Source organism: Eschrichtius robustus, chromosome 15 (assembly GCF_028021215.1).
Source record: "Eschrichtius robustus isolate mEscRob2 chromosome 15, mEscRob2.pri, whole genome shotgun sequence".
Lineage (NCBI taxonomy): Eukaryota > Metazoa > Chordata > Mammalia > Artiodactyla > Eschrichtiidae > Eschrichtius > Eschrichtius robustus.
Window position 1 is genome coordinate 55,528,430 of NC_090838.1, and position 26,626 is coordinate 55,555,055.

Sequence of the window (26,626 nt, forward strand, 5' to 3'; positions counted from 1 at the left end):
CTAGTCTATAACCACATAGTATTTGTGCCCTGAAGACCCTTCAAGACCATCCAGTCTGGCATCATCCGTCTTCAGGGATCTCCCTGTGTAGACATAGCTCCTGGAGATTGGGTCCAGTTTTATACTTCTCAGGGGTCCTCTTAGCCCCCAGCACAATGGCTGGTACACACAACAGGTGCTCAGTAAGTACTTATCGACTGACAGATTCATCAATAACTGCTCACAGAGTGAGGAGTGTGTGTAACCTGCCCTCCTTTGAATCTGCAGACGGGCTCTCAGGAGAGAGTGCGGAGGAGGTGGGGAGAACAGGCTGGCTGTGAGCCAAAGAGGCACTGCTGGGCAACCCTGGGATGTCAGGGTGGGAGACAAGGGCGATTACAAAGCTGAAAGGCCTGGAAATGATCACTTCTCAAACGGACACATTAAACGACAAATTATAACCCTTAACTGTCTTCTGAGATACACTTTGGTATCATCTCTGCTAAAATGAGTGCACCTGCTACCACCCCAAAACTGGCCATTTTTATCCCAGCCCTTAAGGTCGGGATCTTTGGTGGGAGAGAAATGAACGCGCATCCTTGGAATGGCCCACAGAGACCTCCCCGAAAGCCGCCTTTCCCTGCTGGGGTGGTGGCGGGGGAGATTAGGAGGGCGGGTAGCAGAGCACTGGGTGGAGAGGACCCTTTTATTCTTGAGGCAGCAGCAGCAGCAAGATGAGATCTGGATTTCCCCTGTTGATTTTGGATTTCCAAAGAGCCTGAAGGTTCCCGAGGGCTGTGGATCCACTCTAAACTTCCTGGCTAGGTCTCGTTTTAGTGATTAGTGGTCCTGGCCAGGCTCGTTGGTTTTGAGGGTTAGTTAACCAGTGAGTAAGCATTTATTGAGAGCCTGCTTATTGGGGGACCCCAGAACAAGCATAGGAGAGGATCCCCTATGAGGAGTTCACGGTGTGGTCGAGGCCTTGAGGTTAATGAACACCCTCAACAATGAGAAGATGATGTGACAGTAATGATCTGTGTGGCTCAGACGGCCCTGGTCTTCCCAGCACCGTCTGCCTCCAAATTCTCTTCAAAGACTTCATGGCCCCCGCCGCTGGGGTGGATGCCACCAGCAGGGAGAGGAAAAGGTGCTTCTCCTGGTTACAGGGTTGTAAGGGGAGAAACAGGGAGCGGCAAGGCCATGTTCTAGTCTTAGGGGACAGCCACTTGAGGAAGAAACAAACCTAAAGAGAAAAACATACCAGGGAGCGCCAAGCAGGGATAGATGGACAGATGGAGTTTAAGTCCCTAGTCGACCAGGGCGCCCCAGGGCTGCTGGCACCAGCTTGGAACTTTCATCAGATTGGTTGTGATGGGGTTCAGGACACCCTACCCCAAACTATGGCATCTTGGCATATTGAATATTTTAAGCTGAAGGAGTTTGAGAAAATGGCAGAGCAGGAAGTTTACTCTGACCCCACCCCCCCCTTCTTCCCTGAAAAAAGTCATAAAATCCTCATGTGAGAGGCGCCCTCCCTACATCTGGAGGAAAGGAGCACCCTTATCTCCAAAGACAAGAGGACACCAAGAAGCATCCTAATAAACAGGCCTTGCTAAGTGTTCCCTAGTTTCCTACATTACTTCCTACTCCTTAAGCTGTCCTCTTCCTCCATGACTGCCCACTCTTCATCAAACCTAGCGTAAAATACTCAGCTCCAACTGTTTCTTTGGGTCTTCATTTCCTTATGAAGGCTCCCATGTCATGTAAAACTTAGACTAAATAAATCTGTATGCTTTTCTCCTGTTAATCTGTCTCAGTTTAATTTGCAGACCCAGCCAGGGACCCTAAGAGGGTCAAGAAAAATGGTTTCCTCCTCTGCAACCCCTGCAGTTACATGAGCCAACACATTCTCCACTTTCTCCTTTAAGCCAGGGCAGGCCAGGTCCCCACGCTGTGCCGTCAGAGGAACCCCAGGAATGAACACCCAGCACCTGTGCAGCGAGGGCTGGAGTAATTCCAGGGGTCAGCCCCGAAGGAGGGAGAGGAGGCATGAGCAGGGACAGTGGCCAGAAAGGCCAGAGCGGGGGGTCTGAGAGGGTGACTGTGGAGGCTAGGGCCCAGCTGGGCAGGGCGTGTGGGTGAACTCTTGCTTCAGGGATCCCTGCGAGGGGAGCCTGAGCTTCTGCTGAGGGAGGCGGGACCCTGACCGGCCAGCCTGGCCTCAGAGCTCGGCAGGAGGCCAGCAGCTGTTTGACTGGCCCCCCTGGCACACTCTTCCCACACAGTAATCCCTTTGCCTTTATAATGCAGAGCTGGGGCTACACACTCAGATTATATACCATGACTAACCAGCAATGTCATCCTATAGCTGGCCTCATTTCACATTCATATTTTGTCCTCATCCCCTCCAACCCATTCTATCCTTTCTACTTCCTTCTAACCCTCAGCTTTTCTTATTTCCCATTTTTAAAATGTCTGAAAATTTGCTCACCATTGAGACCTTCACCCTGGGCAGCAGGAGTGACAGCTAAAGGACCCTAAATGTGACTTTTCAAAATAAGTATTGGACACCCCAGCCAGCAGCTTCTGAATTTCAAACCAGACAAAGGCAAGGTTCTGGATGTTCTCATGGCAACCCTGATTTACATACCAGAAGGAGCCTTCTGGATTGCCAGCTGGATCCTGGGTGGTATTCTCGGGGCAATGTTTGCATCAAAGGCCTGTTTGCCAGCCCCCTCGGGGACCTGCTGGGGCCTGAGACAGCCCTCCACCTCCTCCCTGCTCCACCCAACCTCTGACTCTTCCCGACCTTGTCCTTCCTGCTGCACCAAGGCGGGGCCCCGCCAGCCTCCCCACCTCAGCCCTCTGTGACTCAGTGGAAGCCGGTGACCACGTCCCTTCACCCCACCCACACTCCATTCCGATGGCCAGCTCACTTCCTGACACCCGACCACCACGCACAGGCCTCTGCCTAGAGTAAATAGTCCTCTCTGTGGAACGATTTACGACCAGGGCCAGCCCTGTATGGGAAGGGGCCACGTGCATCTTAGCCTCCAAGGGCACGCCTGCCTCTGCACAGCTAATTGCTAGCCTCTGTGAATCTTCCTTTTGAACCCTGACTGACCTGGGATGTTTTGTTGAAGGGAACTAGAGACTTATTCTTCAGTGTGCTACCTAGCACGGTGCTGGCTCGACACGTGTTGAAAGAAAAGAGTCTTTAAAAAAGAGAGATTAATACATGGAGAGTAATTTAGGGGCCCCCCAGGCTTCCCCAGGACCTGACAGATTCTACCACCTCTATAAGGGCTTATTCCGGCCAGATTAAAGGTGGAGCTGGTGATACCTGGGCTGATGCCCCAGCTTTGCCACTCTGAGGTCTCAGGCACATTGTAAGACCCACCTAAGCCTCCAGTTCCGTATTTCATCAATTCCAGGATGTGCTGTTTCTCTCGTTTTAGACTCGGAAACCAGGATATGTCTTTCAATTAATTCAACAGTAGGAAATTGCATTTCTGTTGCTGCCGTGCCCCCTCCTACAGGAGGAGCCCAGGGGTGGCCATGTGACTTGCTCTGGCCAATGGAGTGTGAAGGGGAGTGATGTGTCACTTCCAGGCTGAAGCTTTAGAAGGTTCACCTCAACAGCCAGCAAAGTTCCAGATGGAGGCTGTCGTGCGTGCCTGGATCTCGCAGTGAAGGTGATATGGAGCTAAGCCGTAGCCAGCGGGCATTTAAGGAGAGAGGAACATAAACCTTCCTTCTTTAGCCATGGAACTTTCGGATTCTATGTTTTGACAGCACAATCTAGCATATCTTGACTGGTACCGCATCTTCCAGTTGACAGGTTTTTTTCTTTCTTTCTTAGTGGTCCATAATGGTGCAACCCACGATCGAGGCTGGTGTGGATTCAATGGGACCCAGTAGGACCTCTCACAGGCTGAATGAGTGAATCCATTTGAACCACTTAGCACAATGTCTTGCCTGCAGTGAGTGTTCTATTCGTTAGTCATTGTTATATTTCCAGCCCTCTAGAAATATGTTTGCTGGGAGTTTGGTTTAGTGATCTGATGACACAGAAAGTTGGCAGCCCCCTCAGATCCCTTGTGGAATGAGACAGGGTATAAATAAGTTCAAGTAAACAAGAATGTGGCTTGGGCACTTGCTGTTGTAGGCTCTTTGAGGGTGTAGGTGTTTGGGGAGGTAACTAAGAATGCTGCCTTTCTTCTCGTGAATTAACAGTTTATTGTCTGGGATGTGAGAAGGTGGAAGAAACTACTCAAGTGTACAAGTTTTTGGTGCAGCAGAATGAAGAAACGCCATACTCTGAGATGGAGCAAATATAAGAAACTTAAATTTTTGCAGAATTAGGAATGGCTCACAGATCCAGTCTGAAGACACCAGACTTCCAGCTAATTCTTTACATTTTATAATATACCCCTGTGCTTTGGAATAACTCTCTCCAGGAATTTTATAGCCAGCCCCTGCAGACCCAAAGGCAGTGAGAGTGTTCTGCATGCTGGGCTGGGCCAAAGGACAATGGTAAGGGCCACCAGCTCTGTCTCTGACGTTTCATAGCCACTGTCCGCCCCATCCGCATCCTCTCCCCTGCAGCTCGTGTTACCTGCCTGCTACCTCCTTCACTCAGGAAGATGACGAAAGGCATTTATTCTAAAGTATTAGTGACGTAAGTATTACTTCCACAGGAGGATTTGTATTTTAAAAGCGAAACTAGAAAGTGAAAAAGAAAATTACAAGACAGTATGTAAGGCTGTGTTAGGGGTCTGTTAATTCCAAGAAATAGAAACTCACTCAAGTTGGCTTAAGTTAAAAAAAAAAAAAAAGGAAAGGAAAACAAGAAAGAAAGAAAAAAAACTTACTAGAAATCTGGAATCTGCATGAAACTTGATTGCAGGTAGTGTGGTGTGGCCTCAAGGAACTGAAAAGTTCTCAGGCAACTATTCTCTTCAACTTTTTTTTTTGTAATTACCCGCCCTCCAACTCTTTTTCACTCTCTGGGGTGTCCTGGTCTCTCATCTCTACTGCCTGTGTCTACCTGAGTCTTTTCTCTCAGCAGACAGCTTTCAGTCATCAGCTTGCGCGTGGCCCCGCCATGGCTGCCCTGAAATGGTGGCCTCAGAGAGAGGGTGGGTTTTTTTGTTTTGTTTTTTTTGGCCACTCCGTGCAGCTTGTGGGATCTTAGTTCCCCAACCAGGGATTGAACCCGGGCCCTTGGCAGTGAAAGTACGGAGTCCTAACCACTGGACCACCAGGGAATTCCCAGAGAGATGGTGTTTTAGAAGTGGGAGTAGAGACTTTGCCAGAGACCCTTGTCATCCCACAAGAACATGCAGAAGGCCTATCCAGTCACTGTGAGCGTTTTGTAGGCGTGGATGTCCATTCCCTCCTACACTTGAAGCCAAAGTTGATCTACATATCTGTCCACCCTTCTCTCCTCCACTTCACAATGTCCCCTACGGTGCTGAACTGTGTTCTCTCTTTTCCCACCGCAATCACCCCTTATGCAACTACCTGAGAGCTCTTTCTAAAATGCAAAGCTAGGCCACCCCTTAGCTGTGTAAATCCTATTCAGGCTCCCTGACCAAGGCAGGGAGACTCCCTCCCCCTGGGGCCACTTCCTTTATTTTCAGCCCTGCCTTTTGCCTCCTCCCTTTCCCCACATATAGCCTCCAAGAAGCTTCTGCTCCCTGAGATGCCCTGCCCCCTCTTTGCCTACCTAGCAAACTCCTACTTTCCCTTCAATGCCCTGCTCAAAGCCACCTCCTCTGTGAAGCCTTCCTTGATTACCCACAGGCACAGGCCTTTTTTCTTTCTTTTCCTGTGATCCTTTGTTTACCCATCTCTGCCAGCAGGACTGTCTTCTCTACCAGAGCAGGAGCTCTTTCAGGGCAGGGATTAGGCTTTATTTGTGTCTGTACTAAGCCCAGAGCCCGGCATCAACTAGGTTTTCAGTGTAAGGTAGTTGCAAGGCAGTGAAGCACTGGTGCTACCCACCTGGGTTCAAAGCCAGGCTCTGCAACCTACTGTGACTTAACATCTTCATGCCTCAGTTTCCCTACCTGTAAAAAGGGGATAATGATACTTCCTATCCCACACATTTTTGCTGAAGTTTAAATGAGGGAACATAAGCAGAGTGTTTGTTACTCATTATGTATGAATTATTATTTTCTTCATTATTTCTGAATAAGGTGTTCAGCAGGAGGGTGGCACACAGAGCCTTGCAACAACTCAAGATTTTGTTTAGGAAAGACTATTGCCCGGAGACATGCAGGCTGATATTACTTCAAAATATTTTGCGGCAATGGCACACTGGCCTGTCATCTTCGTGGAGAGATTCAGGAAAGTTACAAAATACCATCTCTTTCCTGGAAGGATCTTGCATATTTCCTTACCTCTTGTCCATTTGCAAGGAGTACGTTTAATAACCCAGGCAAAGTGTCAGAAGAGAATTGGCTGGAAAGGGTTAATCCTGGATCCTTGGAAGGAATTAGGCCCTGGGGAAAGATGGGTTTCTAGGGATGGTAGAGAATAAGGCTTTCCTGCATCCATCCGAGGCGCGCCGGGAGGCATCGCCATGGTGATGCAGAGTGTGGGTCCCCTTTGCATTTATGTGGGGCTTTGTATTTCTTCAGTTCTGGTGAGGTTCAGTTGAACTACATTATGGAGAAAAGAGGTACAGAGAAAGGTAAATGCTTTGCTCAGCCAGGGTGGTACAGCAAGTTACTGCAAAGGCAGGGACTAGACCCCTGATTCATTCAATAACAAGTACCTACGGAGCCTGCTCTGTGCCAGGCCCAATTCCAGGTACGGAGGACTCAGCAGAAAGCAAGGCAGGGTCTCTGACCTAACAGGGCTGCAGGCAATAATCAAGGAAGCAAATATATGCCATATTTCTTTTTTTTCCTTTTTTGATGTGGACTATTTTTAAAGTCTTTATTGAATTTGTTACAATATTTCTTCTGTTTTATGTTTTGGTTTTTTGGCCATGAGGCATGTGGGATCTTAGCTCCCTGACCAGGGACTGAACCTGCACCCCCAGCATTGGAAGGTGAAGTCTTAACCACTGGACCATCAGGGAAGTCCCAATATTTGCCATATTTCACTGATTCTAAGATCCTCCCCCCAACCCCTGCATTTTAAAATCTCTGAAATTGGAGCAAATACATCTGATAATCAGTGGCATGTCTTGAGAACATTTTTTCTTTCATAGTGATACATAAAATAATGATGCCCCTTACAGTGGATGGCATCTGAGATTTAATAAAATGTAATATGATCCAGGTGATGGCATTCTAACTCTCCTTGTTACTGATTTATTTTCCTTCCAAGCAAGTTACAGTGGAGACCTGAAGCCTGAAATGGACAAGGATTTCTCTAACTAATCTATTCCTGGGACTTGTTTAGAAATATTCAGCTCTCTCAGTTATGCTTCTGTGAATCCACCTTCCTTTGAAGCCAGTGAGGATCCTGCCTGTTATCAGTAAAGAATTTGGCTGCAAATAAGAGAAAATCCAACCAATAGTGACTTACACTAACATACATAATCCTAGGGCTGGTGCAGCTGCTTCAATAAGTCATCACGTACCCAGGCTTCTTCTATCATTTGCTCTACCATCCTCAGCTCATGACTTTAATGACTTTAGTCCTCGCGGTCACAAGATGGCTGCTGTACTTCCTGGTCTCACATCCATGTTCCAGACAGGAAGAAGAAGGAAGGGCAAAGGGTTCATCATTCTTTTTTTTTTTTTTTTTTTTTTTAAGTCAGGGAAACAAGCTTTCCTAGAAGTCTCATTTGGCTGACTTTGCCTACGACAGTGTCTGCTCTGCCGAGGAAACAGAACAATGCAGCTCTCATGAGTGCATTGTGTACATATGTGTAATGGCACTGGTGGTGGGAATCAGAAGGAAGAGAGAATACATTGACTACCCTGAAGGGAAATCGCTAAACTGATTTGTCCCACCTGAAAATGTGACAGAAACCAGTCAACACACATTGAGACAAAGCTGGGTTTCTTCACACTTGCCTCCAAATATCCAGCCAGAACGAGGAACAGTATGGTCTCATGGACACTGGCCATATGTCACTAACCTCTTACTAGCGTCCAAATGAGACGGAAATAAACATTCCACATCAGGGTAATGAACCCTCAAGTCTTGGAGCAGAGCTTCCGTTCTTCCTGGACAGACTGAAACCCCATTGAGAAGTTGAGTAACTCACAAGCGAAGAGGATTGCTAGATGAGGAGCCAAAGGATGGAGAAAGTCTCCTGAACCACATGCCAGTGTCCCGAGGACAGGATTCTGGTCTTGAGCAAGGTCAAGCTGGGTTCTCATAGGAAGGGGAGGGGGAGAGGGGCTGGATCAGAGGAGGGCCCTGGGAGGGAGTTGTTGGCTGTCAAGGGAGCAAGTACATTAACAAAGGTGTCACCCTTTACCTCCTTAGCAGTCTGATGGTGTTGCTTTTCCATATATATTTTCACCCTAGCTTGTCAACTAACACAGTAATGTAATTCCTTTTGGAAATGCTTGAAAATTATACACACACTCACAGAGTTTGTTGCTACCTGCAGCGGTAGATGGCAAAAATGGCGACAACCCTCCACCACTCCCTATGCTTACTGCTCTGCAAGACGGTTTTGCAGCCCTTCCCAGCAAGAGTCACAGGCTAGTTCTCCGCTCCTTGAATTCGGGCTGCCCAGTGACTCGCTTGGCCCAGAAGAAAGCAGTGGGTGTTATTTGTACAGTTCTGAGCCTAGGCCTCGAAAGAAGGTGCCTTCTTCTTCTCTCTCGGGCACTCAGGTGAACGGGCCGGGCTAGCCTGCCGGAGAATGACAGGTCACCTGGAGCAGAGGAGCTGCCCCAGCTGAGGCCACTGCAGACCAGCCAGCCCCCAGCTGATGGGGCAGCAGACAGCAAAGTGTGAGTGAGCCAGCCTAATATGCCCAGCTGCAGAGCAGTAATCAGAGCAGTGAGCTAAGTAATAGTTGTTGTTTTAAGCCACTAAGTTTTGGCTGGTTAGTTAAACAGAAAGAGCGAACTGATAGGCTTACTGTGTGCCAGACACTGGCCGTGTACTTTATGTCATGGTCCTATTTCTTTAAACTATATCAGTACCTACCAATGTGTAGAATATGTGTTCTGGGAAGAAACAGTCCCCAGCCAGCCCCTCAGTTTGCTTCTGCATGAAATTCTGATTGAATTTCTGTGTAGTTATTTGCTCCAAGGAGCTTTCAGGCTCTGACAAGAAGATCAGAATATTCTGCGATAACCCCCTCTCGTTCCTCAGTCTCCTGTCACTTAAAGGCGTGTGGAGTTATGGAATGGCACTCCAGTTGGAATCCATCCAACGTCTCATTCTGCCAGCAGCTCCTTGGGGACCTTCTTGCTGTTTTTAAGCATATGTAGGTTCCTAGATGTCAGGGACCAAGAGATGATCCTTTAGTGCGCTTATCAGACAGTCCTAGGGAAACCGAGGGAAGAAGGCAAGCTACCCAATTCTTTCTGTGCAGAAAGAAGTGGGAGTAGATGGATGGTGGTAACTTAAAGCCCTTTGGCAGGATGACAGTCACCAAAGCAGTGACCATGGTAAGTGCCAATGTAGGGGACAGCCTCAGGCCAAGGAGTAAGGCATGGCCTCAGGCTGGTGGCGTTCCTTCCCGGGTGGCCGTACTCCCGTGTGGATAACCTCACTCTGGATCTTACTGTGGGATTCGAGGCACGGTTTGTCGCAGCCCCTTGGGGTAACAGACACTTATTTAAAGTCAAGGTGTCTGCCAAAAGATAATAGCTTTAAATGTAAAATTACAAGTCATTATGGGTAATATGATGCAAATTGCAAGAGAAGCACTGGCAGTGTTTTACTTTGATTTCATTTTTGCTTTTCTTTCATCGTGAGCCCTGTCTAAAGTTGCTGCTAGAGATACCTTATTCACATACCATTTACCCTTCAGCTATGGCATGATATTGTCCACTGGAGGAGGACATGAGTGGAGGCCAAGGGGTCTGTGGAAGAGTCCCTTTATCCACACAAACTGGGGTTATTTCTAAGAAACCCAGACTTAACTTTTTCGACATTGGTTTCTTCATTTACCCTCTGGGAAGTGCCTGGACATGTTCAATTTCCATTGGGAACTGGAAATCAATTTTAATAGTTAATCCGAAAGGCATCCTTCATCAAATGCTAAGCGAAGGCTTTTAAATAACCAGTCGCTGGATTTGTTTCCTTTACCTTCTCAGGATCTCTGCTGGAGGAGGAAAGACTTATAAGGACTTGGTCCTTAGAAGGTTCAAACTTGAGTTTTGTGTTCTTTTTTCCCAAGGGACATGGAAAAATTGAAAAGTGGTCATTTCTCAACTGCTTATCCTTATAGCCATGGGGAGGGAGAGACTGCTGGATCTAAGGTCTGTCTCCAAGCAGCAAAACCGGAAAAGAAAGGAATAAGTAGCAAAAAAAATTAAGAAGTGTTTAAAACACTCTTTGAAGTGTTTTATAGCAAATTTCTTTCAAGGAAGGGGGTTCAAATGGGCTGACCATTTGGTCACTGAGAGAAGCCCTACCAAACGTATTCCCCCAAACAGTGGGTTTTTGACAAAGGTTTCTGGAGTTTTCAGGCTGAGAACTATCTCCTTGCCAGGCTGTGTGGGTCTTGCTTTATCTTCCTCTTTTTTTCAGCTCCCCCGTGGCCACCTGTTTCTGAGGAGTTCAGTTCTCATAATGACAAGGAAACCTAGAGGCTGAAAATAAAACACATTTCCCAGAATCTCAGGTACCGAGAGCGGAGAGGGGTGGGGACTTCTTGGACATGAGCTCACATTAACTGATGAAATGCTGCTCATGTGCCCACAGCTCTGTCCAGCTCCTGGTGACAGGGAAGGAAGCCAATTCCGCCGGGAAATACTGCAGAGGTTTTCACCATGTTTTCATGGGAACGGCCGAGCTTCCACACGCTGGAAACAAGGGCCAGACTCAAATGAACCTGCAGCTGGGACTGTTTTTTTCTAATGAAAGTGCTCGATCAGTTCCTAACCGTGGGAACTGCATTAGATCCATAGCCCCATAACTCTCATTTGGATGTTTGTCACCTGAGCACTTGAGGTCATCTGTGAACGAGGTCTGTCAGCCCAGGCATCGCCTCCCTGAGACCACTGGCTTCTGAAGTATACTTCGGATTGGTGTGAGACTTATCATTTCAAATGAAGCTTTGTAACTTGTCTGGATAGTCCTCAGCCCATTTCATAATACACAACCTACGAGCAAGGCGTCCTTGTTCTAGCCCAAGAAAATAATAATAGCAAACATTATGTATTAGTTTTCCATTGTCGTGTAATGAATTATCTCCAAACTTAACTGCTTCAAACAATAACCATTTATTACCTCACACAGTTTCTGTGGGTCAGAAATTCTCCTTAGCTTGGCAGATGCAGTTCAGGGTCTCTTACAGAAAGGTTTTCGTCACAGTGTCAGCAGAGGATGCAGTCACCTGAAGGCCTGACTGGGGCTGGAGGATCCACTTCCAAGACGGCTCCCTCACCTGGCTGGCGACTTGGTGCTGCTGTCTCAGCTCCTAAACTATGTGAAGGTATTACTTTGATTAAATTTTTAAAATACGTAGTCAACTAAGTAAATAAATATTCCCTAGGAGGGATCTAAAACCAAATTTCCCTACCGTTGTAATGTCGTCTGCTCTGCTTTATGCTGCCCCCTGTCTCCTCTGGGTACACATCTATCTCCCCCACTGAGCTGCATGTGCCTCAGGGTCAGGAGCCTTGGGTTATTAATATTTCCAAAGCCCCCCTCTTCCTCCATTGCCCAGGAGTTTGCCCACCATGACACACACGGAAGGGGTTCAACACCAAAGAGAGTCAATAGAATTGCTTCCTACCTGTAGTCCATTCCACAGGGGGGGAAGATGCTGATTCTGAGGAGAATCTCAATTAGAGTGAGCAATTGGACTTCAATGAGAGTGAGCAGAAACACAGATCTCCATTGTCCTGGTTCGGTCCCCGCAAAGGGACTGATGACATCGGGGTGCCGAGAGGGATGGGTGGTAGGAATGAAAGAACAGGAGCAGAAACCTCACTGATTTCTTTTCTAAGCTGGATTAGGGGCTTCACTCTGCCTGGAGTCCCGGGCAGAGTGGGCAGGTTTGAAGGTGGCTGGCCCTCTCAAACGTGGTCCTGAGGGCCGACCTGTGGCCCACCGCCATGGAGAAATCGATCCCTGGCTGAGCTGCGGGAGGCCCAGGGTGAAACAAACCTTTCTCATTTAAAAAGGAAAATGTGTTCTTTCCCACCCAGACTACTCCCTGTTGGTGCATCCTGCACAGGCGTTGGCAGGAAGGGGTGGGGGGAGGAAGAAAAAGAGGAAGGAGGGCATTTCCTCTCACAGACTGGGTTGCCAAAGCAACTGCTCTAAGATTCCTCGTCTCTGTGGGTCTTCCAGACAGTGTGGCCCGGCTACGTGTCCAGAAAAGACTTTCTCATGTGGCACTCCCACTCGAGAATGTACTTCCTCCCTGCTCTCTTTCCATGTCTCTGCTGCTGCTTGCCTACCCTTTCCAGGGTGAACACTTTTCCTTCCTGCTCTCCACTTCGGCCAGGCTGGTTCGTCTTTCAAGGCCTGAGTAAGTCAGGACTCCTTCGGCTGCCCAGGAAAGAAACCCACTTCACGTGGGCTTAAACTAGAAAAAGAATGTAGAATGTATGGGCATAGAATTACAAAGTGACCCAGCAATTCCACTCCTAAGTATATACCCCAAAGAACTGAAAACAGGCATTCAAACAAATACGAACACATGAATGTTCATAGCACCATTAATCATAGTAGCCAAAATGTAGAAACAACTCAAATGGCCATCAGAATGGACAAACAAAATGTGGTATATTCCTTACAGGGGAATAGTATTCAGGCTTAAAAAGGAATGAAGTACTTAAACACTCTACAATATGGGTAAACCTTGAAAACAGCATGCTAAGTGAAAGAAACCAGATGCAAAACATCACGTGTTGTATGATTCCACTTATATGAAACTTCCTGAGAGGAAGAGGGAATAGGAAGTGATTGCTCGATGGGTATGGAGTTTCCTTTTGTGGTGATGAAAATGTCTTTGGAACTGGATAGAGGCAACTGTTGCACAACATTGTGAATGTACTCAACGCCACTGAACTGCACATTTTAAAATGGTTAATGGTTGATATTATGTGAAATTTACCTCATTTAAAAAAAAAAAAACCAATGCTTAAAAAATAAAATCTCATGACAATTTGAGGGGGAGAAAGGACTTTTGGTGGTACACAAAAAGCCCGGGATGGGCCTCATACCTTCAAACATGGCTAGGTCCTGGGGCTTTGCAAGGCTGTCAAGGTTTTGTCTCCATCGCTCAGATCTGCATGGGATGGGAGGAGAGGGTCACTGCCAGTTCTGGTGTCACATCATGCTCAGTGAGCAAGAAAGACTTCTTCCTGGCTTGGACCCATCACCCCCATCAGGGTATGGAGACTTCTGACTGATCTGGCTCCAGTCATATGGTCACCTCTGCAGCCAGCCCAGGATGGGGGTCTCGGAGAAGGTAGGAGGTCAGCACCACCCAAAGCTCATAGGCTGAATGGGGTACTGTGGAGGGGAAGGTGATTCCCCCAGGGAAGGGATGCTGGGTAGCAAAAGTAATTTCCACAGAGCCTTCACTGGCTTTCTTACCATGTTCCCTGGAAGACCCCTCTTTTTTGCCCTACCCTGTGCCACAGCTCAGCTCTTTCCCAGAGCATCTCTGGCTGCTTGGCCCACTGGGACTTCCCTTGCCAACAGCACTACACTCAAGAGCAGAATCCGCCCCTGTAAGTGGTTGTTTTAATTTGTTCAGTCTTTACAGAGAGCAACTTGGCACTGTGCACTAAAATTTGAATGTTCTTTTCTTTTGACCCTGCAGTTATACTTTCAGGAATACATCCTAAGGAAGAATTCAGCAAGAGTGCCAAGATGTATACACATAGGGATAGCCTCTGGGTAATTGTTGATAACAGTGAACATGGAATAACATAAATGATCATCAACAGGGGACGGGTTAAATAAATTATGGTGAAGATGAATGAAGGACAACCATACAGCTGTTTAAGAGGATAACAAATATCTCCATTTATTGACTCGACCATGAAACTTAATTTTTTAAAAAAGCATATAAAAAGGAAATATAGTGCGTCCCCATATTTAAAAAACATAACCCTTGTAAATGAGAGGGGAGACCATAAGTTTCAGTCTCTATATGGACTTAATGCATAGCTTAATAGCCAAAATTAATACAAAATAAATTCCATTATTTAATTACATCTCTGGAAGAACATTAAAAGGGCTCCAGGTCATAACCATATCAGCCCATCTCAGAAGCCCATCCTCCAAGGCCAATTCTCTACACCCTGCAGCTGCTCCAGAGCCTCGAATGTGCTACAATCTGAACACTCTACTGAACTCTAGTCCAGAAGGCTTTTCCCTACTCTGGAACTCGGTCCGTCCCACTGCATTCCTTTATTATGTAGATCAATTTAGCTCTTCTCAGCAAGTGATAATTCTTCCTCTCTCTGGAAGAGAGAGGTGAGGGGAAACCAAATAGGCATATTCAGGATTTTCTGCAGTGGGCATGGGGAGGAAGAAGGAGAAGACACTCTGATGTTAATAATTGTATCTCATGTAAAAATATATATCTGCATGCATAGAAAATAGTCTGGGAAAAATACACAAAAATGATATCAGGGCTATCACCGGGGGGTGGGATTAATAGGTGACTTTTGCTCTTTTCTTTATACTTTTTGTCTGAATTTCTTTTTATAGAGCATGTTCTAGCTTTTTTTTTTTTTTTAAGAAGATTTCGTGCTGTGGAACACTTTTTTTTTTTTCAAGATCCAGCAAAGGATAAAGAAAATTGAGACCCCGAGTCCATCCTCAACACAGGATGATTTCTCTTTTTCTCTTTAATTCTGGAACTTTTAAAGTAACCCTCCCTTCACGTATTATGAGAAATATGAATAAAAGAACATTCCTTAGTAGGTTTATAAAGTTTACCCATAACATGTGCTACTATGTAGATGTATTTAAAATAAAGCAGGCTGGGACTTCCCTGGTGCCCCAGTGGTTAAGGCTCCGCGCTCCCAATGCAGGGGGCCCGGGTTCGATCTCTGGTCGGGGAAATAGATCCTGCATGCTGCAACTAAGAGCCCGCATGCCACAACTAAAGATCCCGCATGGGGCAGTGAAGATCCCGCGTGCAGCAACTAAGACCCGGCGCGGCCAAATAAATAAATATTCTTAAAAATAACAATAAATAAATAAAATTTTCAAAATAAGATAAAATAAAATGAAGCAGGCTGAGCCTGCGATGTAAGGATTGAGCTAGTCCTGAGGGCGAAGCTCAGTCCTGCCACAGCCTGGGGCTGGGGGCGGGGTGCTGGGCTCCCTCAGCAGCTGCCCCTACAAACTCCCCTCCTCCAAACGGGAGCTGGCTCCTGCAGCCTGGTCCTGGTCTCTGCGTGTTGCGTTGCAGTTTCCAGAGCCCCTCGTGAGAGCCTCCAGAGGGCCTGAGTGACCTTGGCCTTGTGTGAAGCCAAGTGGGAACTCTCCCCTCTGCAGACTTGCTGTGTGAGAGCTCTGCTGTCTGAGCAGGGTAAAAATGACCCTGCTGCCAGGGTTCCTCTTCCTGCTGGGTCCCTCCCCAGCTCCTCTGCCACCTCCCCTGGGTCCTCTCTGGCCAGCTCAACTTTTGTGTCTGGGCCAGGTGGGGGAAAAGCATTTGGCTCAGCCCCTTGTTTGTCAGGAGTCCAACATTACCAGGGGTCTCGCCTCGTTTCAAGTATTTCCTGGTGCCTTGCCTTACTCCATAGTCAAGTTTCTAGCCAGGATTTCTTGGCTCTGGGAAAGACAGAGTGCCTGTTGGAGCCTTCTAGGCCTGTGTTTCATTTGCAGCCGCCTGGCTTTGACTGGGTGATGGTCCGGCCCTCCCTGGTCAGCCCGTCCCCTTCTGCTTCGCCAGGAGAGGAGGCCCTTTGTGTCCTCCTGGGGCTTGGGAGGGAGGAGGCTCCTGGTTTCCGTCCCCAGCCCGGTGTCCTGGGTTTACTGCAGCTCCAGCCCAGGCTCGGGGGTGGCAGTGCCTTCCAAGAGAGAGCGGTTCCTGTCTGTCTGGCAAAGGCAAGAATGCCAACCCCAAACAGCCCCGGCCCCTGACTGTTTCTAAGTCAGACTGAGACATGTTCAGCACCTGGCACTCTCCTGCTAGAAATTTCCAGCTGTTCTGATCTTTCACACAGGGCTTGGCAAGGCTGAAAAGGTCTGGAAGCGAATGAATTCAAGAAGCCCGCAGAACATCAGGCCTGGGCTGGTGGGCGCCTCTACCCCTCCCTGCTTAAGGACCCCCTCTCAGACTCCCTGACCACATCCTGCCTTTGGATTTGCCTGGGGCAGAGGGCCTGTTGGGGTGCAGGGCCCTGGAGTCCAAGTGCCAGGGAAGAGAGAGCAGTTTACCATGTGACACTGTGCCCTGGCAAGGTGCCCGAGGGTTGCCAGCCCAGTGCGGGAAATGGCGTGAGCTAAGGCTGCAGGTTCCAGAACCTACTTGGGAGCCTGTTCAGGAACTGGACATGGAAGCAAAGATTCAGGGCACCCCTGTTGTGTCCTCATCACCATAGGTGACCCACGCCCTGCCATGATGTGGGAAAGCTGTGAACGTTAAAATAATGCATCCTTGACAAAGACTTCCTCTCTTCCTTTTCTTTCAGACTATAATGTATTTTCTGAGCTCTCCTTAGCTTTTTTTAAGGTACCAGGAGCAAAGGTATACAGATAAATACTTGAGTATTTGTAGCCTGTGGCAGGTAACAGGCAGGAGTGTGTAGTTGTAATCACTGGAGGAGGAAAAAGGCATTGCTGGTGAGAGCTTCCTCTTCACACGTCTTCCACTCTAGTAAGCACAGGAGATAAAATAGGTGGTTGGAAAGGTGCCTGTGCTCCATCCTTCCAGCCCAGCATTTATTTCCCGCTCCCTTCCCTGGGGGTTGCTAAACTCCACCAGCCAACTTCTGCCTTGGGAGTGAGGAGCTGCAGGAAACGCCCAGACTGGGGTCTTAAGGAAAGTTGTGTCAGGCTCTTCCCTTGAACCCAGGAATTCCCTGGATGGTGGGTGGGACCCGGATGGTGGGGAGTCGGAGCTGCCGTCTTCGTCCGCTGCAGGGCCGGCGGCGACAGGTCCCAATGACTGGGGTTCGTCCTGTCCTCTGGCTAATACAGGAGGACTTGCACACCCTTCGCCTGGATAGGTCCTCACACCGCCCCACTAGGAGGTGGACTAGCGTCACCCACAGATGAGGACATGGAGGCTCGGAGATTCCACCACTGCCCAAGGTCTCTCAGCCTGTCCGACGCCCAAGAACCCGAGTGTCCTGACTCCCCGGGCTGGGGATGGGTCCCGGCTTGGCCCTCTGGGTGCCGGCTCTGCGCCGATCGCCCAGTCCCCTTTCACAGCCTTGACCTCCCCGGCTCGGGTCGGGGCAGAGATCGGGTGTGTCTGGGCTGGGCCGGGCGGACGGCAGAGCACGCAGGGCACGGAGAACACAGGCCGGGAGCGGGAGCTGGAGGTCGGGCTCGCAGCCGGGCAGGCCTTCGCTCCCGGTGCCCCGGCCTGGCCGGGTGGCGCCGGGAGGGCCCCCGCGGCTCCCGGAGGAGGCTCGGGCCACTGCCATTGGCCGCCGAGCCCTGGGTCGGGAGGGGGAGCGGGCCCAGGCGTCCGGTTACTCGGATCAGCGGCTGTGGCTGCGGGAGGGGGGAGGGGCGGCCGCTGCAGCTGGCCCGGGTGGGGGTGGGGGTGGGGGTGGGGGTGGGGCGGGGGCGGGGCATCGGGCAGAAGGACCCTCCCCCCCACCCCCGGGACAGGCCCCTTTCTTGGCCTTAAAGGGAAACCATTACCGCATTTGTATCCAACTCCAGCAACAAACATTTCTGAAGGCCCGTTACGTATCAGGTGCTGTGCTGGCCTGGAGCGCGTGCAAAAATGGCATAGCTGGGGTTCTGCCCAAACTTGCCTCTAATTGAGGAAATAAGAAATCCACACGGAAGAAGAACGATGAAGACACCAGGCAGTAGATGATATGGCCTGAGAAACATGAGCAACCAAAGTTATGGGGGTTCCTGGAAAAGGAAGTCCCCCTCCAGGCCAGGGCAATCTGGGAAGCTTCCCCAAAGGGGCCAGTTGTGGCTGCGCCGACACCTTCCCCGGGGGCCACCAATGGCCCGGGAGAGCCATCCTATCATGCCTCAGGGCCGCCGGCCTCGGCCCCATCCCCAGCCCTCCCTGCCTTCCCACGCCCTCCCCCGGCCTCTACTCGCCATCTCCTCCAAGGCTGGGACCCTCACTTCCTTCCTCCTGAAGCCCGTCTGACCCCTGACGACCCTGCTGCTCCACAGCCCTCTCCAGCAGAGGCTCTTCGCTCCTCAGGCCATGCTTCAGGGCCTGGAGATGTCTCCTCGCTCACCACTGAAGCTTCCAGTCTGGCTCTTACTCTTCCTTCAAAAACCCAGCTCCTATGGAATACATGGCAGCAGAGCTTGCTACCCACCACTTCTCATTAGGGTCACCTTATTATCCTTCTGGTTACTTCCTCTGTCCCTTGATGATTTCAGCACTGGGCTCTTTCTCCTCCGCTGTCATCATTCTTGGTGACCTCAGCATCAGTGCTGATGACTCGCCCAACACCCTAGCCCCTGAGTCGCTTGACTACCTTAGCCCTAGCAATACATCTCCTGCCCCACCCTCGTCTCCTGGTCATACCCTAGACCTGGGAACCATGAATATCTACACCATGTCTAAAATCTCAGATTCGAAGATCCCACTACGTGCCAGCCCACCAGCTCACTCACTCTGGTCCTTCCAGTGTACTGGCTCTCCCACCTGAGACCTCCAGGCCATCGCTCTACTGTTTTTTCACTATTTGTCTCCCCTCAGGTCTTCACGTATCAGCCAGCTGAGAGTCCATGATCTGGCATGGAAAATCTCCCTTGCAAACGCTCTTAACTCCTTACACCGGTCTCTCTCCATCGTATTCACCTGGTGAAAACCCAGCTGTGGTTAAATCAAACTGGTTACTTCACACCTGCAACCGACTAGATGAACACCGCTGAAGAAAATTACCCAGCTAGGGCTTCCCTGGTGGCGCAGTGGTTGAGAATCCGCCTGCCAATGCAGGGGATACGGGTTCGAGCCCTGGCGCGGGAGGATCCCACATGCTGCGGAGCAGCTGGGCCCATGGGCCACGACTGCTGAGCCTGCGTTCTGGAATCTGCGAAACACAACTACTGGAGCCTGCGTGCCACAACTAGTGAAGCCCACGTGTCTGGAGCCCGTGCTCCGCAACAGGAGAGGCCACCTCAGTGAGAAGCCTGCTTGCCGCAGCTGGAGAGGGCCTGTGCACAGCCACGAAGACCCAACACAGCCATAAATAAATAAATAAATTTATAAAAAGAAAAAAAGAAAAAGAAAATTACCCAGTTACTGTGGATGGACTCACATCAGATTTATGACCATAAATTTCCAATGGGCATTTGAACTGCTGGACAATCCCACTACTGTTTCTTAGAAAAGTCCTTTTCTCTCTCCACCATGCAACAATTTCACACTTTTTCCTCTTCCTCATATTTTCAACGCCCCTTCCTCTTTCACTCTCAGCCTGGCCTTGGACTATCCTTCACAGAGAAAATAGGTGTAAACAGACCGACTGCCTGCTCTTCCTCCCACCAAAGCCACCAGAAAGCCTGCAGCTCTGCGTTTCCTCCACCCATCTGTGGCCAATCCCTCCATCTGTGCCCTGGGCCCCTTCCCCTTTCACCAGCGCAAGTATTTCCTTCTTTTCAGGCACCATCAATTTCTGGCTCTTTACTCTATCTTTCCCACTGAAGTCAAACAGGACTTAATATCCCTCAATCTAAAAACATATTAGCCTTAGCCCGTTTCCTACTGCACCATTTTCCTGCCCCTCTGCAGGGCAGATGGTCCTGGGAGAGTTGTCTATATACTCACACTTCCCTACCTCACCTTCCTCTCACCTCCACCCACTCCAGCTGGGCTTTTATCCTTACCATTCCCTTGTAATCGCTCTTATGAGGATGCCAGTGACTGCCATCTTGACTAGATTAGTGGCCAGTTTACAGTCCCAATTTCGTCTGGTCTCTCAATGGCATTGAACATGTTTGGCCACTCCATGGTAGATTGAATTATTGGTCCTAATTCTTGTCACTCCTCCCTGTGTTCTTATCCTATGTGACTTTGCAGTCCCTCTTTGCACTAGAGGTGGAGTATATGTTCTTGCTCCTTGACTTTGGACATGGCTACGTGACCCATTTTGGCCAATGGAATGTAGGAGGAGTGACATGGTACAGTTCTAAGCCTAGGCCTTAGGAGGCATTTCCACCTGCCTCTTTGTGCCAATGTTATCACCAGGGGGTAACCTGCCCTAACTGGCCTACCCGTGCAAGGATGATGAGGGACATGTATCTAGAGCAGACTCAGATCCAGCCAAGGTCAGCCTCACCCAGCTGACCTCCAGCCGACTCCCAGATGCGTGAGTAAAATAAATATTTACTGTTATATGCCATTGAGATTTTTATGGTTGTTTTTTACCTAGCAATAGCTAACTGATGCATCCTCCTTCCTGAAATACTTCCTTTGCTTAGTTTCCTTAGAATCACCATCTTTTGGTTTCCTTCCAGCTTCGCAGGTTGTTTGTCTCAGCCTCGCCTGCTCACTTTTCCTCTACCAGACCTCTAAATGTTAGAGTGGCTTCAGTCTCATCGCTCTCTCTTCTAGCTTTACTTTTTCCCTAAGTGGAATTGTCCCACGGCCCATGGCTTTGAATACCATATATATGCTAGATCTCAAGTTTAAATGTGAAGGAGAGATGCCCCTGAACTCCAGACTCAAACCTGTCTACACATATCCACCTGACGTCTGACTGGTCTTGGTATGGCCAAAACAGAACGGCTGATCTACCCTTCCCCCCTAACACGGGCATCCTGTCCACCCAGTTATCCTAAAAATGGAGGTGTCATCCTTGACTCTTCTCTTCTGTCATAGGACCATCTCCATAGCCACAACCCTGCCTTTACCTCCTCTTGCCAGGACGCCTGCAACCGCATCTTCACTGCTCTCCTCTGCTCCTACTCCTTGCTCTGCCAAGCAGCCAGAGTGATCTTTCTAAAGGGTAAGTGGAATCTCTTCTCTCCCGGCGTAAAATCCTCCAAAGGTTTCCCACTGCAACCAAAATAAAACCCACACTCCTTATTTTGACCCGTGAGGACATGATGGTCTAGTCCTTGCCTATGTCTCAAGAGCCCTTGAAATCTCCTTGTTCACATTGCTCCAGGGACAATGGCCTTCATGGTGTCTCCTGAATTTAACGGAGTGCATTCCTGCCTCAGGGCTTTTGCACTTGCTATCCCTTCTGCTTGGAGCATTCTTCCTGCCCAGAAGGTCTCAAAGAGGCCTTTCCTAACCAAATAAAGCAGCACCCACTAACCCCACCCCACCACAACTCTATCACATTGATTAGCTACTTATCAACATGTGAAATTGTCTGGCTTTATTCCCTCCCATTAAGGCAAAAAAATCTTTTAAGGGCAGGCATTTGTCTTAGTCTCTGATATATTCCCAGGGGATATATGCCTTGCACCTAGGGGGCTCTCAGTGAATGCATGTTGACCGACTGAGGCCAGAACTGAATGGAGAAGGAAGTGACCAGCTAGATGGCCAGGAATGCAACTGCAGGGCCAGAGATAGGGAGGCTGGAGAATTCAAGATATACCAAGGGACCCTGAGGGGCCAGGCTGGCTACAGGGGAGGATGCACATGGGGAGTGGGAGGAGAAAATTCTGCATGGTGAGAGGGCTTGAAGGCTGTCACTCCAAGTCCTATGAATTGGAGTGGCTGCTGCTGACGATTATGACTCAAGGACATGATAGGTTCAAAGCAAAGATTTTAAGATGATTAATATGACAGAAGGGTTTACATTTCTGAGGGTCCTTAACTAAGTGCTGTCCCATGGGAGCACAGAATTTTAGAAGACAAAACATCTAGAAGAATCTGGGAGCCCAGGGGAGTCGGAGATCTGTCCCTTTGGATTGCGATGCAAGAAAAGCCCATTATCCAACCTTTTAGGGACCAATATTGAGTTCTCAGCCTTGGAAGTTCTCCCCGGGTAATTAAAGGTTTGCTGAGCTGCACAGCAGGTTCTCATACACACGTGTTAACGAGCTGGTGCCCGTGCCTTGGGCTTCCTTACACCTTCCCCCAACGCGTGCGCGCGCAGGAGTGCGCGCGCGCACACACACACACACACACACACACACACACACACACACACGACCAAATCGCTTTTTTTCACCCTGTGACTGAACACAGCTTCACCAGACGCCCACCCCACGGATACACCCCAGACCTAGCTCCTTGCCTTCCCAGCCCCTCCACCCAATTCCATTGTCAGAGCGGAACAAAAGGCCCAAGGCATCTTGGGTTAAAGGATTTTAACTCTGCCAATCCCAGGAGGCTCCAACAAGAAGCAGCTTCCTGCAGGAGAAAAGTGACTGAGCAATCTCCCCAGGGGCCAGGGGATTTTTTTTTTTTTTTTTTTCTGGTCCGAAAAACAGAATCCAGCTGTCAATCAGACACTCCTCACCCCCACCCCCACCCCGCCCCGGGTTCCCATCCCAGCCCCCACCCCGGGATTAGGAGCTTTGTCTCCTAGAGACCTCCCCGCAGCCAAACGCATCCTTAGGTCTCTTCGCTGATGACTTCTATTTGTGGCGGTCAGGCTTTCACCCAAGCCCGAGGGGCCGTCCCCGCCACCCCCATCAGACAGGACTCTCCCTCTGCTCCCCTCCTCGTCCTCCTGCCCCTGCCTCCCCGCCTTCACCCGGTGCGGGTACTGCTGCCCCGAGCGCCCGGATCGCCCCCCGTCCCTCCCCCCCATCCGCATCCGAGCGCCTCTGCTCCCCAGGGCGCCGCACGTAGCCAGGGGCCAGGCGGGAAGCCGGAGCCCGCCGCCTGCCCAGGGCCGCGGGTGGCTTCTCCGCGGTCCCGCGCGGCACCCTCTTCGGGCACCAGCTCCTGAACTTGGCCGGAAACGAACCAGTCCTCTGGAGCGGAAAGCTGCCGGCTTGTTGGTTGCTAGCAAGAGCCTATCCAGGGTCGAGGTTCGGTGTGTTTGTTTCCACGTGCCTCTGTCCTAACCGGTGAGTAGCCTCTGGAGAGCCCTTGCTGGCTGCTCTGCCCCAGTCCCAGAGGTTTCTGGAACAAAACTGCATTTGGTGTCAAACCCCTTTTGCTCAGCCGGTAACTAAAGTTAAGTATGCATTCTTTGGTTGTTGTTGTTCTTGAGTTTTTCACGTAGACGAGATACCGGGTAAATTAGAAACATGTTTGGGAAAGGAGTGAGCAATCAATGCTGGCATTTAAACAACACAAAAATGCCCACCCCAGGCCACACGCCCAGGCGGCCGCGGCGCTCCCGGCGACGGAGCAGCGCCCTCTGGCGGCCGAGCGGGGGATCGGCCGCCCCTTCCCCCAGGTTCCGGAGCGGGGAGAGTCGCTTCCCCAAGTCTGAGAAACACTGGGAAAACTTGGGAGGAAGGGAGTTTAAGGTGTTGCGACGCCAAGGTCCTGGGAAATGCTTTTTGTGGTTCCGGGGCTAGTGCCCAGGCCAAGAGCCCCGGGAAGGGGCCAACATAAAAGAAAAACCCTTGTTCCACTCTCAATGGCTGCCTGAAATTCTGTGAATACAGCGTCATCCCTTACCTGAAGGCTTTGATTCTCTTTAAAATTCAAATGCCTCAAGGAGGGGTAATCCTTAAAACAAGGGCCGGTGGCAGGCTATGTCCAAAAATCACCAATGTCCTCACCAAAAGGCATGATTATACCATCATATATAAATTTTATATGGTGATGACATTTAATAAGTATCATCGAATCTTTTTTCCCCCTATTGTTATCTCCTGGGGCAGCCTTTGGTACTCTGAACAGCAATGTTATTTTAGGCTGCCCCACTCCCACTGACCATTCCCCCTATTTCACTTTGCCCCAAGTTTTCTTGTTCCTTGTACATCCTAAACGTTTCTCCCCTTTTCCCGCTTCTACTCATTCTTAACAGCTGCTGCTTGAGTTTAGGCTCACACAGCTTATTGTCTGGATCGGGGCTCCTCCAGTGGAGCAGCTGGAGCCCTTCCATGGCACCCAGGATCCCAGGTCCACAGGACCGTCTAGGGTTCTCTCTCTGCTGGACATGCAGCGCCAGCGTGTCTGAAAAGAGGCAGCCACGTTGGGCTGACTGCGGACACCCTCCCTACAGGAGCAAGAGTACTCCTGCTTCAGGTTCCTCTCCCTCTGGAGTTTCTCTTCGGAAGAGTATGGCTCCTCCTCCGCCTGGTGGAAGCCGGAAGGGGTGAGCGTGCTGGGTTTCTGAGGAACCCCGCAGGTGCTCCCCCGGCCCTCACTGCTTTCCTCTGAATCTCTTTTCCCTGCCTGAAGGGTTTCCACTTACTCATACTGTCTGGTGGGAATGCCTCCAACTTCATACCTGCCTTCTCTCTGAGGTGTTTTCTGCTGTGTTTATTGCTACACAACAAGCCGCCCGGTGGCTTAAAACAAGAAACGTGTATTTATTGGCTCCTGACTCTGTGGGTGTCAGCGGGGCAGCGTCCAGCTAGCCTGGCTTTGCGGGGCCTGTGTGTGTGTCCGTGGTGAGCCGGCAGGTCGTTGGATGGGTTAGGACCGCTTCACCCATCCATCAGGTGGTTAGCAGGCTGTCAGCTAGGGTGAAAGGGCGACCGGGCCACGTCCCTCTCATAAGGCAGGAGAGCCAACCCCAGGCTGCTTGCTGTAGTGGCGGGGTTCCAAGGATGGGGAGGGCAGAGCCACAAGGCTTCTTGAGGCCTGGGCTGGGAACCGGCCGCCCGCGCTCCCGCCGCATTCTCTTGGTCAAAGCCAGTCGCCAAGCCGGGCCAAACTCAAGAGGTGGGAAATGGACTTCAACTCCTGGTGGAAGGAGCTGCAAAGTATTGTAGCCATTTTTGCGATCCACACGCTGGCCCTCTTCTCCCTCGGGCACGCTACTGATAAGTAAACATGTCAAGATATTAGATCCCTAAGCCGCCCCTAGGACATTCAGAGCACAGCGCCGAAGCGCACCAGCCCAGCAGTCAGTCTGCCTGGGTTCAGACCTTGGCTTCTCGTTTATCAGATGCTGACCAGGGGAAGTTACCTTACCTCTTGGGGCCTCGGTTTCCTAATCCGTAAAAGTGGGAGTTGTTGTAAATATTAAAAAAGTTAATCCACGTTAAGTACTTACGCAGTGTCTGGCACACCGTAGATGTTCAATAAATATCAGCTATCGTGCCGCGAGGGGACGGCTGGCTGCCCGCCCACCAGGATTGCTGAGGCCACCAGCGCCACCTTCCACAGCTGCCCCAAAGCCCTCTCCCAACACTGCTGACACCGGCACTCCCAGCTGCCAGCTCTGCTGACGACACCTGGTGTTTCCAGGGCCGCACTGAGATGCCAGGGAAATGGCCCTGTCCGTTTTTACCAGCTCCTTCAGTGAAGCCCGTCTCTCTAGAGCTGTTACAAAAAGGGCTCTGAAGTCAGACTGGAGGTTTGCTTGCAGCTCTTCTTCCTGAGAGATTTAGACAAGCTGATTCATCTCGCTGAGTCTCAGTTTCTTCATCTGTACAATGGAGGCAACAGCACCGCCTCCTACAGAGCATAGAAGGCATAATATGAATAACGTTAAGAGCCTGTGTTTAAAAGATGCTGGCGCTCCCAGGACACAGAACCGTGTTGTGCCTGAAATTGCCCCTCCCGTAGGTGCTGAGAAGTTGCCATGGATGAGTCCTGTTTCCCAGAAATATCCTTAGTCACTCCTAACGTCCTCCCTCCCTCTGCGATGGGCCAGGATCCTGGGGAGCAGGCTGAGCTCTCCCTGCAGCTGCTGGTTTAGTGTCTGGTCCCTCCACTCTACCTCCTGAGGCCTGACCCATGTTCCGTTTTCAACTTAGTATCTCTAATACCTAGCAGACAACTTAGCATGGTAGGTGCTCAATAAATATCTGATGAAAAAAAGAAGGAATGGATGAGTAGGAGAGGAAAGACTTTTCCTCTACCCCGCTAGGTTCGATAGCTGGGTCTCTGAAATAGACTTACAACAGGCAGATTAACAGGAGAAAAGGTATACACATTTGTTGATGTCTAATGTTACATGGACGGGGACATCACAGGAAAAAACGTGAGTACCCAGAAAGATGATGAGATTTGAGAGCTTATATACCGTCTTTATAGGGCAGGGGCAATTTAGGGGCAAGATGAATGGGCCCTTTGAAGAACAGATGGGAGATACGATAGTTTGTGACAAAGTTTGTCAGGGTGTTGTGTGGACTCCTAGTGTCCTCTCCTGTGACAATCTTCCCTGATTGGTGAAACTCCCAGTGAGGAGATTTTATGACAATTGAATTCCTTTTGAAGGATCTGTCTTAGGCAGATAAGAGGAGTTTGGAGAAAGCCTCTCCCCACCTTTGCTGGTTTTTAACTGCCTTCAGCTCAAAATAATCAGAATAACAAAGT

The 26,626-nt window shown here is 49.9% G+C and overlaps 1 long non-coding RNA gene across 2 annotated transcripts; it reads right to left on the bottom strand.

Annotated features, from left to right (window-relative positions):
• Positions 1-14,188: 14,188 nt before the first annotated feature.
• Positions 14,189-23,298, bottom strand: LOC137778019 (uncharacterized). 2 transcript variants are annotated; one of them, XR_011076706.1, is made up of 5 exons: positions 23,145-23,298; positions 21,127-21,271; positions 18,355-19,707; positions 17,935-18,121; positions 14,189-16,933 (listed from the first exon to the last, which is right to left on the bottom strand). It is a non-coding gene; the product is annotated as an uncharacterized lncRNA (long non-coding RNA). The 2 variants fall into 2 exon arrangements; XR_011076705.1 differs by having other exon boundaries at positions 18,355-21,271.
• Between the last annotated feature and the right edge of the window lie 3,328 nt (positions 23,299-26,626).